Raw genomic sequence first — 13,822 nt, 5'->3', positions numbered from 1 at the left:
TTACACATTTTACAGAAAGCTTAAATACTTCATATTGCTATACAGTACATTCTCAAAGCCAGCTTTTGCATTTGAAGTTTTGCAGTACTTTTCTTAGATTCAGTTAAACAAAAATATTGTATTTATTAATGTTCTTTTTAATAAGAATTTTAGTTTTCCTAAATGTGTTATTTTTCCATAAAATCAAATACATAATGATGTTACACATTAGTGTGCCTCAAATTTTACTTTGGTATTCAAAATGCATATGTTTTAGGCTCTTTGGTTTATTGTTCAATACTGTAGAAAATATCAGTTATAAATTGAAACATACATTAAACCTAGATAGACTGCTGCAAAATGTCCACCTTCCAAGAGTAGTATCTTAAAACAGTAGCTAAAATACTTTCAAATAATGTCAGATACTTTAATGTCTTCCAGGGACCAAGGCAAGTTTAAGGCTACATGAGAATAGAAAGGAATTCGTGTACAAAAGTTCCAACTTGACATCACAAATGTTGCTCTTTGAATATGCATTGAAGTAGTACGACACATGGAGTAGCAGAACTGTTGTTGAAGCTCATGGTTTTCCTGTTTTCTACACCTGCTTTTGAGAGACCTGAACAAAACATTGGGTCTTCTCAATCATTTTGCAAAGCAAAAGGACACTTCTAGACACTTCTAGTGGATACAGTGGAGGGCATAGAACTTGGAAAAGTGTTTGCAAAATTATTTGAAAGTTTCTCTGCTCAATCTGTATGCCCGCTGAGGAGGCCCTTACTTTGACTGTAGTGAAATTTTGAACAACTACTGACTTTCAAGTCATCTTTGAAATGAATGGAAATAGAATAGATTACTGCTCAGTGGGAGTAGGGATGGCAGAAATAGTCCTTTAATTGCTTCTTTTTCCAGTTGCAAGCTATTTAACTTCAGAAAAGTGATCGGTTATTTGGTCTTCTTTTTTGGGTAGAGAAATCTCACACATTAACACAGTTATAAAATGAATGCCCTTCATTTTACAATGAAATTGGGGAAAAGCAAGTGTTGTATTTTTTATATGAAAGTCAACCAAATTTGTTTCAAATATCTGTGTTTTGTGAGAAACTAACATTTTTAAGTTTCCTTTGAAGTAGTTGAACTTTGCATGCAATTAATAGTGGCCTTGTGAGAATTAAAAGCAGATAGTGATATGTTGAGTAACTCAATGTGCTACTTTAGATGCGTGTTTACTTGAATAAATTGACGGTACTCATTTTGTCACAAGGTCATTTTATAAGTAAGCTTATAAGTGATATACTATGGAGTATGTGTACAACCTGCACATTTCTTAGATGCTGATCTCCACCAGCTCTGTTTTCTCTGTTCTCTCTTTGTAATATGCTGAAACTGTTCAGTACACACAGTACAACTACTAAATTGAAAAGCTAACTGTATATATAAAATACAGATATTTTGAGTTAGGTTTACATTTAAGAATTATCCAACATTTTTCAATTCAGGAATCTGACGTCTATTAAATGCAGATCTGCAGTAATGGTGGCATGTTGCTATTATGTTATCAAATTGATGGAACGCGGAAACTTCAGACTCTTTAGTGATAGAGACACAGACATTTGCTGGTTGTATCATGGGCAAATTCCTTTATTGCAATGTAAATGTCAGCACAGTCTTGCATAGCTACATTCTGACTGAAGGTAATCAACAAAGTTTATAAAATGTGATGTGTATGTATATATGTGTCCTATAAAAGATAGATGTTTTCCCAAATCCTTTTTTATACCAGTTCAAATTTGGAATTTACATTATATACATATACTTTATTGTTCTAAATAAAGACATTATGCGCTGCCAAATAATTAGCATTGTGTCAGTCCCGTTTAAGACCTTTTCCTAAGTCCTGTCATCTCCTGGAAGAATTTTTGCTGCAATGTATGCTACTAGAGGCAGACTCCTTCAATAATACATTTTGTTTCTTAATCATGCATTTTGAGTTCTTGTGCCACTAGAGTATATATCCTTATTATCAGCCTTTGGTGCGGGTCCATAGTGTATCTATGATTATGAAAATTATTGCAATTTCAGAATTAAAAGTTTCTTGTAGTTCTTTAATGAGCTTAAATTTGTTTGTGCCCTGCTTTAGGCAGTTTTCCACATCCCTTTCTTGCTATGAAATATATGTTGGGATTTTAATTTACTTTACCACTAAAAAGTCTGAACGTTATTAATGCACTTCTTTTGCAGTGAGTGGCATTTACCAACAAAAAAAAATTGTTACAAATCACAGGGTTTTTCAGCTGAGACCAGAGCTTATCCCATAAGAATGACATCCTTCATTTCAGGTTTCAATAGCTTGTTGTGGCTTTTCTGTAGAAGGCCAGTACAGGCAATGAAGTTGGGAGGAAAAACTTTGCTGCTCAGGTTGCTTTGGCACTTCTCTGCTCCTGAGAGAGAATGAAAGGATGTCAGCCTAAGAGAAGGAGATAGATAAACCTCATGAGGCTCTCAGCCTACCTTGGAAGAGAGGTAAGGAGCCTTGGAAGAAGGAGAGGTGAAGCTACAATAGGAAGATACAGGAGCATCCCAGTTTGAACTAAACAGAACCAATTCTGTTCAATGATTTTACTTTTCAGCTCAGTCTGTTCTAAGAGGCTGCACTTTCTGAAGTTAAAACCATGTTTTTGCAGACAGTGTCTGCTACTAAACTGGTAACACCTGATGTTTATAGTTACTATGAAGGACTGGTATGCAGGAAGACTCTTGCTTATACTTGCTCCTATAGCGACCAAGGTCACTGCTAAATTTTGTGTGACATGTTGGTAGGTGCCAGGAAGTAAAAGGGTTGAGCGGACGTAAAAAATTGCACCTCCAGGGAGAAATAGACAGGATGAGTGACCCAAACCTGACCAACAAAAGTATTCCATTCCATGTATGTCTGATTCGGTATAAAGCTGAGGAATCGTGGGGGTTAAGCTCTCTTGCTCTTGCACTTCTTCAGTGGCCAGCATCTGTGGGTGATTTCACCTTTGATCCCAATCCTGAGTTCCTGAATCCAGTTCCTGTACCTGTTTCCGCTCTGCTGCTGAGCCTGGAACTTCCCTGGTACTGCCTGCTCTGTAGCATCAGTGATGATTGCTCTTGGTGGGAGAGGGATGTTGAGTTAAATATTGGGCTTGTATATGTATTTGTACATATTGTTTTCATTATTTCCTTATTAGTGCCATTATTATTTATTAAAGATGTTTTAGTTTTCTCTTCTAATGCACAAGTCTCTCTGCCTTATTCCCTTTTCCTTTCCCTTTTGAGGGGGGAGAGGGGTTAGAGAGCATCTGTCAGTTGTTTAGTGGCTGGCTCAGCCCTAACTCCTGACAAGGGGACTTACAAATAGGAATGACATACAGACGGACTGATGAGAAAGAGCAGGGAGCAGTGTCAATGGGCTGTGAGACAGAGGAACGGTATTTGGGGATGGTAGAACTTAGGACATGGACAAGAATGAGAGCTACAGCTCTCATGTCTCATGTCTGAGCACAAGAAATGTGAAGCCGATGGACTAGGAGAAAGCCATAGAGAGATGGAGGTCTGCATAGATGTTGTAGCAGAAATTATGCCCTGAGAGGCAGTAGTGGTGACTCAGGTTAGTCAGATGTACAATGGGCTGCACAAACCGGGGATGAGCATACTTCGTGGAAAGCAGCTTTAATGTAAGAAAAGGAGGCAGACTGTAAGTTCAAGATGGCAAAATTAACTGTAGGGTACCTGGAAATGACATATGAGAACTCTTAACAACAGAAAAACTCTTGCTGAAGTCAGGAGCTGGTAACTAGTAATCTAGTTCAATGTGCAGATGGAGATTGGTGAGGAATGATGTCTCCCGGGCGTTCATACTGGGACCACTGCTGTTTCATATCTTTATCAATGACATAGTGGGATCAAGTGCACCCTCAGATGGGTTGTTTCAAGGTTTCACACTGCATTAACAACTTACAGAACCACTTCTTTACTGTTCTTCATGTAGCTATTGATCATAATTTTTCTGCTAAATTTCTAGTGTTTCTAAAATGGAGAAGGTTTCCCAATAGCTACACTGAAGCATGTGCAAACACAATCAAGTTTCATGTTATATGCTTAAAGCAAATTATTAAGTGCTGGTGTGTAGTAGAAAGTAAGGCTAAATGAAAAATGACTGCGAAAATTGTGAAGAGTGAGAGAATGCAAGTTTAGCCCTCTTTTTTCTCCACCACATTCTAAGGAAAGCTATTTTAACACATAACAGGAAAAATTACAAATGTGATTATAGTTCCCCCGACTTGTGGCTCTTTCTGCAAGATCCCACGATAAGCAAGCAGGAACTAAAAATATAGATTACACTTTTTCCAGACAGACGTGAGCCTCGGGCTTCTGGCCAGTTGCAAAATACAGCGACAATTTTCCTTCTTTTTGTCAAAGAAGATATTTTCTTGAGCTCATGGAAAAATATTCGACTGAGATCACAAAAGCCTCTTTGTTTGTCACCAGTTCTGCTGCGCAGAATAATAGCATGAAAGTAAAATTGGCCCAATTAGAGCAAGGAAGCTGCAGAGCAGAATGTATAGCTTTTGTCAGTTTAAGTGACTACCCCAAGTGACAAAATGTCATCTTAGAAATTTCACCTTGTCATCTCCTGCATTGTGATTGATGATTATTAGGACCCCACAGGTTATTTAATCTGTCATGTTCTTAAAGTTAAATATTTTAGACCTTCCTTTTTCTCAGTCATGCTGTCATCATTAACAAAACACAGAACAGCCTTCACCTTTAGAAATGACAAAGTGGGGATGTGTCTTAAAAACAATTAATAGCATCAGTGAAGGCAGAGACATAGCATCTAAACCTTTTGAATCACATCCCCAAGAATAATGCAATGAGTTCTTTGGGACAATTACTCCTTTGCGAGAACTTAAGAAGAAACTATCCCATCAACACGATTGTACTGCTCAGCATTTTTTTCTAAGTCTTGTTTCATACTGTTCTGGAGAAATTCAATTTCCCCAGTTAGTAAGCACTGTGCTTTCTTGATTTGGTTTTAAATACTTTAACCTTTGGATCAAACGAAGAGTTGTGCAAATGAACAATGTTGTCACGTGCTATAATTGGGTACTCACTACATTTCAAATAGAATCACTGACAGCAGCAAAGTTTTAAGCAGGAATACTAATATGCCTATAACGTACTATGTGCACATGTGTGGGATGGTGGGTGCTGGAGGATGGGGTGGGAGAGGAGGCAGTGTTTGGATTTAACAAACTTTACAGGTAACTACCATGAAGTTCAATCGTACACCCTGAGGAATGGTTGTGTGTTACAGAATCTCTTCACAAATCCAATCTTGGCTAGAATGAGCCTCAGGATTGCCAAGTCCCGTATGCTGATCAAAAGGCTTGCTGGGCACCCCACCCTGCACTGCACTTCTCAGACATCAGCAGCTCGGCACCGTCACCCTTCCTCCCCTGTGGCTGCACATGCCAGAACGACATGCACTACCATGTCCCTGGGGGCACATATAATGAATCTATCCACATAGGCCACCAAGGTTATGTCACTGAGAGTCAAAATCTGGCTCCAGGTTGCATGACTCAAAACAAGTCTTCTATGTTTCAACCTGGGCCATAACTGGAAACTCCCCAAAGGCACAGTTTTCCTCTTGCACACCTAAACTTTTGTGGCCTGTTGCTATCGAGTCCCTCTTTCAACCCCCACTCCAACTCCCTATGCTCTCCTGTTGAGTCATACTCTGCAATTAAAGCCTTGTGTATCCCAGTTGTCCTTAGCAGCCCTACCATTAACAGTTTTTATGTAGGCAGTAAACATTTGAATTAGTATTTAGGAAGAAAACACTTCAAATTGTTTAGCAAAAGATTAGACTTCTGAAATTGTCTCAGATGGCTTACTCTCAAAAGTTGCTGTATTTGTAACTCGGGTGAAGGGTGAGGTCACCATGACCATCAGATGTGGACATGGTGCAGCTATAACTGGAGTACTTCTAGTCTGACTGCAAAGTGTACTGCACAGCTGTACGCACGCAGGCTGCAAGCACTATAATTCTCTGTGAGAGTTTCCTCAGAGAAAAAAAGAAGGTTAAACTGCATAGATATGTTAACCCTGCTTTCCCCTAAAAGTATCTACCCATCAGATTTAAGATAGCAACAGCTGGTCAAGTTAATCCCCTGCTAGTTAGTGCAATTCATTCTCATAAGGTTCCTGTTGATGAAACTACCTGAACAGACTGACTGAATTGCCTCTCCTGGTGGACCTCTTGGTCTTGATCAGGTCAATTATAGCCTGAGCTCATTTTTCTGGATTTCTTCTTACTGCATCCCCACCACCTCCTGCAATCCTCACCTATCTCCACTCATGAGTCAACTCGAGCCTTGTGCTCTTTCCATCCCTTAATCCATATCCATTATCAAACCTTGCTCTGTTGACCATTGCTGGTGAGCAGTTTGTCTTTCCTGTCTCGAGACACTCAACGCACCTGGCCCAACACTGCCTGCACCTTCTTATGGCCATCCAGCAGCCAGGCTTGCATGCTCTGACCAGTTGTACACCAAGAGGGAAGCATAAGGCCTTGGAGAGCAAACAACATCACAGAACAGAATCATAGAATCATTTAGGGTGGAAAAGATCTTTTACAGAATCACAGAACAGTAAGGATTGGAAAGGACCTCTGGAGATTGTATAGTCCAACCCCCCTGACAGAGCAGTCACCTAGAACAGGTGGCATAGGATGGTATCCAGGTGGGTTTTGAATGTTTCTAGAGATGGAGACTCCTCCACCTCTCCAGGCAGCCTGTTCTAGTGCTCTGCCACCTTCAAAGTGAGGAAGTTCCTCCTCATGTTTAGATGGAACTTCCTATGTTCGAGTTTGTGCCCATTATCTCTTGTTCTGTCAGTGTGCACCACTGAAAAAAAGATTAGCCCCATCCTCCTGACACCCGTCCTTTAATTACTCATAAACACTGATAAGATCCCTCCTCAGACTTCTCTTCTGCTGACTAAAAAGCACCTAGTCCCTCAGACTTTCCTTGTAGAGAGATGTTCTAGTCCTCTAATCATCTCCATAGACCTTTTCTGTACCCTCTTGAACCGGGGAGCCCAGAGCTGAACATGGTACTCCAGATGTGGCCTCATCAGGGCAGAGCAGAGGGGGAATGGCCTCCCTTGGCCTACTGGTCACGCTTTTCTTGATGCACCCCAGGATGCCATTGGCCTTCTGAGCCACAAGGGCATATTGCTGGTTGATAGTCATCCTGTCGTACACCAGGACTTCCAGGTCTCTTTCCACAGAGCTGCTTTCCATCAAGTCAGCCCCTAACCTGCACTGATACATAGATTGTTCCAATCTAGGTGCAGTACCCTACATTGCTCTGGTTGAATTTCATAAGGTTTCTCTCTCATGTCCAGGCCATGCTGGATGGCAGCACAGCCTTGTGGCATGTCAGGCACCCCTCCCAGTCTTGTGTCATCAGCAATTTTGCTTTGAGATTATCAAGTCCAACTGTTAACCTGGCAATGCCAAGTCCACCACTAAACCATGTCTCTAAGTATCTCATCTACATGTCTTTTCTATATCTCCTGGGATGATTACTCCATCACTTCCCTGGCAGCCTGTTCCAATACTTGACAAGGCTTTCAGTGAAGAAGTTTTTCCTAATGTCCAATCTAAACGTCCCCTGCATCTTCAAACATCCACTGTGTCTTTACCTTGCACCAGCAGTACTGCTCCACAGGCTGTGGGAAGCCAAGCCAAGCCTGTATAATTGTCGCTCTGCCTTGGTCTCAGAAGGCTTGCATTATGTTTTGCGTAGCAATCCTGATTCAAAAGGAGAGAGGCTCACAGCCTTGCTTGCAGCCTGGCAAGCAGGCTGATTTTTTTTTTCCCTCCTTCCTGGGCAAACACTTTATAGAGTCATAGAATCATTCAGGTTGGAAAAGACCCCTGGGATCGTCAAGTCCCACCACTAACCCTGCACTGCAATCCTCATCCCTAAACCATATGCCCCATCACCACATCTAAACGAACTTTAAACACATTCAGAGATGGTGATTCAACCACCTCCCTGGGCAGCCTACTTCAATGTCTCACTACACTTTCTGAGAAAATTTTTTTCCTAATGTCCAGTCTAATCCTACTCTTGAATCCGTTCCCTCTTGTTCTGTCACTAATCACGTGTGAAAAGCAGCCAGCACCAACCTCTCTATAGTGTTCTTTCAGGAAGTTGTAGAGAATTATGAGGTCTTCACTTAGCATCCTTATCTTCAAACTAAATATCTCCAGCTCCTTCAATTGCTCTTCATAAGATGTGTTCTCCAGGCCTTTCACCAGCTTTGTTACCCTCCTCAGCACTGGCTTCAGCACCTCGATATCTCTCTTGTATTGAGGTGCCCAAAACTGAACACAATGCTCAAGGTGCGGCCTCACCAATGCTGAGTACAGAGGGACAATCACCTCTCTTCTTCTGCTGGTCACAAAATTTCTAATACAAGCCAGGATGCCGTTGGCCTTCTTGGCCACCTGAACACACTGCTGGCTCATATTCAGCCGCTTGTCCATTAGAACTCCTAATTAGCAATTAAGAGATTTAGCGATTAAGCTATTGATTAACAGGACAAATATCCATCATTCTCCTTGTGTGCAGTGATGGGGAGTTGGGTGCCTGATTCCTGATATATATATATATATATTAAACAAAAAGAAATAAAAAAGAAAGCAACACTTCTAAAGAAAAGGTAAAGATAAACAACAATGCAGGGAGTCAGACTGACTGAATGCAGTCCAAGACTGTTACCAATTTTCATGACTGTTTTGTAAATGCCATGTCTAAATATAATGACAGTGACTTAAAAATAAACTGAAAAACTTGACTTTTCTACATTTTTAAGATTAGAAAAATATAATGCCTTTGAGAAACTGTACAGCAGCAAAAAAAATCAAATAGCCTTCACAAAAATGATAATCTTCTAAATTCAATGGAATCTGCCTGGCTCTGTATATTGTGACAGTGAGAAACCCAACAACTTGAAAAAGCAGCATCAAAGAAAGTAATCATGTTCTACAGCAGCTCTGCACTCAAGAGATCAGGTTTTGGAGGTTTGCAGGTCATTTATTTTTCAGGTGTTTGTAGTCTTGTGAATGATGTAATTAAGAAATACATGTTTACAAGTCCCAGAATTCTGTAACTTCTTTGGAAGTATAGAATAAGCATAAAAGAGGAGAAAGAAAATATTAATTTGTATTAACTAGTTAAGTATATGAAACTCTTTTGTATAAACCAAGGAATTTCACACAGAAATTCCTGAATTTAGTCTGCCAGTTTATAAGGGACCTTGTACATTGAAAATATCCTGTTAATTTGAACTGAAAGAGATATGAAACCAAATTTATGATGCAGAGAACTATTTACTGTCATTATGTAAAAAAAAAATAAATCATTTCCACTTCAAACTCTTCTGTGTGGTTCTATAAAGTGACAACAGTGCTCTAATAAGGACAGAGTTCATCTGCAGGAGACAGAGGCAGACATGATACAATTCTGGCAATTAAAAAACAGCCTTTAAAATATCAAAACACGCCATCTACTTGATAAGATGTTTCTCATTTTGGAAATGTAGAAATCTGTTTGAGAAGGAAGTAGCAAAACACAAAAACACACATTGCGTTTTTTCTTTGAAGAGTGCGAAATATCCTTTCTGCACAAAATCATTTTTCTGACTAAATATTTCTTTGCTATATCAGTAGGTTATTTAACTTGTTTTCAAAGCCATCAGATACATGTCTGAGCTGAGCTTAGTGCATGAGCTGACTCTTCATTAATTTTTTCCATTCTCATTACAAATTTCTTTCTGTTTCAACACATGTTTTGAAGCACTTCTGGAAATCAACCAAAGCTAAAACTCTAGTAAAAAACTATCCGCAGTCTCTAGAGTCTCTCTGTGTGTTTCAGTTTCCCACCGTTTATCACAGAGAAAAGCTGGCAGCTTTGCATGTAACAGCTCAGGTAAGCATTTCTTGCCTGTTTTGATAAAAAACCAACCAGGTCAACCTGAAATGCTTCAAAAACCGCTAGTATTTCATAAATGAAGCTGAGGTAGGTGATACAGCAGTGCAAGGGTTGAAGATTTCTCTCATTATATATTCTGCCAGCTGTGGAGACACAATGTCCAGCAAAGGACTGCTAATGGACACCTGAATATGTGAAAAATCACACCACAGCCTATGCAATCATCTCACTGCGGTCTGCTGGTAAGAATACATACAAAAGCATGCCAGCAGAGTAAGCTGGCAAATCCTTCATGCGAACAGCAAGTATGTTGACTGTGCATAGCAACACAAAGGCTGATACTTAGTCGCACCATATGATCATCAGAAATATCAAACACAACCTCCAGCTTTGAAGCTATTCCCTAGATACTAGATTTACGATAACCAGGAATACAAAGCCCTCCCTTCTTGCCTAATTTCCAGTTATATGAGGCACACTTTGTTCTTTCCAGGCAGTGTTTCCCAATGACAGCCAGAACAGCAGTGGGGCAAAAATAACCAAATCCACCATGTGTTACAGCTGGAGACAAATAGAGAAGAGAAAGGAGTTTTAAAGTACTTTTGTTAAAACATTACCTCTCTTGGTTCAAAAAAAGTTTATAAGTCAGTCAGTTTGTTTGCTGCAAGCACTGATGTGCAGAATTTGTTTCTCATTGTAACCTTGAGGACAAATATTCAAGTTATGGCCCTAGAAAAGTAACATCAGTTACATTTTATCCTTCTATTGGGAATATTTACTTAACCATGTACAAAATTGATTAGAGTCTACAAAATTTTTCCATTTAGAGTTCAGCCAAGCGTAGCTTCTGAATTGTTTATTCCAAGGACTACTGTACTTTTCTTTTTTTTTTTATTTTTTTTTTATTTTCAACCTTTTTTGCAATCCTTTTACCTTAAATCACTTCTGTTTGTTTCTTCAACTTATTTGACTTTTTCTGCCTACATCTAGGAATAACAAGCTATAGCAATTTTTCAGATGGAAACTACAAAAATACTAAAGAATTTTCAGCAAAAAAAAATAATATTTTGAAAGACATAGTAATCTTATATGGATCTAACTCTGGATTAGCATGCTAAGGTGGATCTAGATAAACTTTGTTACATTAAGTAGGTAGCATAACAAAGATACAAAAGATGAATAAATCTCATAGTAATAGAAGACAGGCATTTCAGATTGTGAGAAATCACCTGTTTTCTACCCCATACGTACAATTGCATGTAAGTTCTTCTCTTCTATGTGTCTAGAAATGCGTTCTGAAATGCTTTATCAGAAGTTCCTATTAAGTTGTAAAACTTCAAAATCTATCAGTTTTTTACTTTGATATTTTAGGAAAGCAGGCTAGAATACTAGCCCATCCTTCTAGCCAGTATGGAGTCAGTGGTATATTTGTCAGTCCTGAAGAAAGTAATTTTTACCTGCCATAAAGAGTCTGTGGTTTCTCTGGGTTTACTCAGCTAAACATCAATCTATACTCTTAAAATAATGTCCTTTAGTGTCTCACTTATAGATCCTTTCCTGCATTGTGTTATTTCCCTAAATAATGGAGCACAGGCTGTTCCTTTTCTCTCTTCTGCAGCCTTCTATACTCTTGAAGTCTATACTCTTGTGTCTTTTCAGACTTTTCCAGATTAAATAACCTTGGTTACTTCAGCCCTTCTTCACAGGCCATGTTTCCAGCAAGGTCCAATTGCTGCTTTCCTCTGGACTCTCCAACTTATTCGAATATATCCGAACAGTATTACCTATAAATTAGCAGTACATTCTTGAAGTGTCTACTGTTTGAAATAGGATGAAAGTATTTATTTAATTCTCTAGACTTGATCAGTACGTGCTGAAACACTAGAATGAAATCCCTCAAAGATTTTACTTTTCTCTGATACAACATAGATAAGAGTGAGCTCCTGTTGTTTACGTATCTTCTGGATCAGAGTTCTTGCCGTGAACCCTATCACCTTTTGAAGAACACAGCACTAGGTGTGCCTGTTTATTTATATCATGTAAAGTACTGTTACCTAAAATATTGAAAAAATTTTGTCTAAGAACTGGTGGTGGTTCAGAACAAAACAAGTTGGGGTTTTTGCAAATGAGAAAATACTAAAACTAAATCAACAGCAGACAAGTTCAGCCACATAGTGGCTTCAGTGTTGTGTATTGAGAGGCTCTCTTGTGTGTTATGATGAAATTAGACACAGTCATTTCAGATTTGTTTTTCAGCTAGGATGTCACTGTGAACAACAGCAGCTGTACTGCAGCTTCTCCAAACATTGAATTGAATAGCTGATGTGCTACTGAAGTTTTGTATTAAGAACCCACCCTGTATATCGAACAGAAATGTTCACAAGGTGTTTTCCTTAAACTTTCTGAAAAATGGTAATTGTATGTGACTTTAAAGCATAAGCATTTTTCCTGAAGAAGGAAATGCCATCTCTGTCTGAAGGAAGATTAAAGTTTGTCTACATGGCAGTAGTTTCAGAATATCTACTTCTGATTAAATACAGGAATGGTCTTTCTAAATGTGAGCTAATACTGTCTGGTCCAAATAAGTTAACACATTTTGAAAAGAGATTGAGTTCAATTGGTATAAATAGTCTCATTTTGAGTCAGGATGTCCAACACCATGTGGAAATTAACTGCATAATCTAGATAAACAGGAAAAGGGTTCTTTTTGCTTTAGTTAAAACCTTACTTTAATAGAAATTAATTTTCCTGACAAACAAGTCACCAGCTCCCATTTCTGGAAGAATATAAATGCCAAAACTGGAAAACTGTTGAAATCTATTAAACAAATGTACAAAGGTGGAAAATGTACATTATCTGAGAACTAATTATTTTTCCAGATTTTAAAAAAATTGATTATAACAAGACTTTCTCAGAATATTAGTATATATTATTCCACTACCTTCAGCAATGCATATTGTGTAAGTTATATAGCAATTATGTCTCTAAGTGTCTGTAAAAATACCATTAACTTTTGGGCTTCAGTCATTACAGCCATTCTAAGACATCAAATTTTATATTTTAGGGCAAAAAAAATCAAAACAAAAACGAGGTCTCTGGGACATATGGAAATGAAATCAGTAAGATCTCATAACTACATGGTGGGCAACAAGTGGATTGGGAGTAGTCCTGCAGAGAATAACTTGGGGGTGTTGGTTGATGAAGCATTTAACATGAACCAGCAATGTGCACTGGCAACCCAAAAAGCCACTAATGCCCTGGGCTGCATCAAAAGATGGTTGACCAGCAGGTTTACGGAGGTGATTCTGCCTCTCTACTCTGCTCTTGTGAGACCTTACCTGGAGTGCAGCTCAGGAGGCCCCAACACAAAGAGAACATGGATCTGTTGGAGAGGATCCAGAGGAGGGCCACAAAGATCAGAAAGCTGGAGAACCTCTTCTACGAGGACAGACTGAGCAAGTTGATGTTGTTCAGCCTGGAAAAGAGAAGACTCTGGGGAGACCTTATAGCAGCAGCCTTCCAGTACCTGAAGGTGGCCTACAGGAAAGCTTGGGAGGGACTGTTTGTGAGGACATACAGTGACAGGACAAGGGGCAATGGTTTTAAACAAGAGCAGGGTAGACTTAGATTAGACATTAGGAGGAGCTTCTTTCCTGTGAGGGTGGTGAGACATTGGAGTTGGTTGCCCAGAGAAGCTGTGGATGCCTCATCCCTGGAAGTGTTCCAGGCCAGGTTGGATGAGACTTTGAGCAACCTTGTCTAGTGGGAGGTGCTCCTGCTCATGATGAGGGGTTTGGAACTAGATG

The sequence above is a fragment of the Apaloderma vittatum genome, unplaced genomic scaffold, assembly GCF_000703405.1.
Source record: "Apaloderma vittatum isolate BGI_N311 unplaced genomic scaffold, ASM70340v1 scaffold6540, whole genome shotgun sequence".
Classification (NCBI taxonomy): Eukaryota; Metazoa; Chordata; class Aves; order Trogoniformes; family Trogonidae; genus Apaloderma; species Apaloderma vittatum.
This window is presented reverse-complemented; position numbering follows the sequence as displayed.